The following is a 392-nucleotide window of genomic DNA, read 5'->3' as shown; positions in this document are numbered from 1 at the left end:
AGTAGAGGGAGATACCCACAAGAAAAAGCTAATATGCAAAAATGAGATGGTATATACAAGGGGAAATAGTGAAGTACCTTCAAGGATAGTGAGTAGGGGCAGATGCCCCAGCATTTCCAGCTATGCCTCCTCTGGTCAAGACATCGGCCACTTTCTTCATGAACTTGGCTGAAGTCTTTGCTTGCTTCTTCACCTTCTTGCTCAGCGCCTTACACTTGTCCTTCAGCTTTTCTATAGTCCTGTCTTGTGCCTTGTTCCATCTCTGAAGTTGACCAATATGCTCATGAGCGTCACGAAGCGCACCAAGAGGAAGAACCCCATCATGTGGCTTGAAGTAGTAGCGCGGAGGTCCATAGACGGGTACAGATGCTTCCCTAGGAGGTTCGTAATGT

Source organism: Brassica oleracea, chromosome C5, assembly GCF_000695525.1.
Source record: "Brassica oleracea var. oleracea cultivar TO1000 chromosome C5, BOL, whole genome shotgun sequence".
NCBI classification, from domain to species: domain Eukaryota; kingdom Viridiplantae; phylum Streptophyta; class Magnoliopsida; order Brassicales; family Brassicaceae; genus Brassica; species Brassica oleracea.
Note: the sequence above shows the minus strand (reverse complement) of the source record.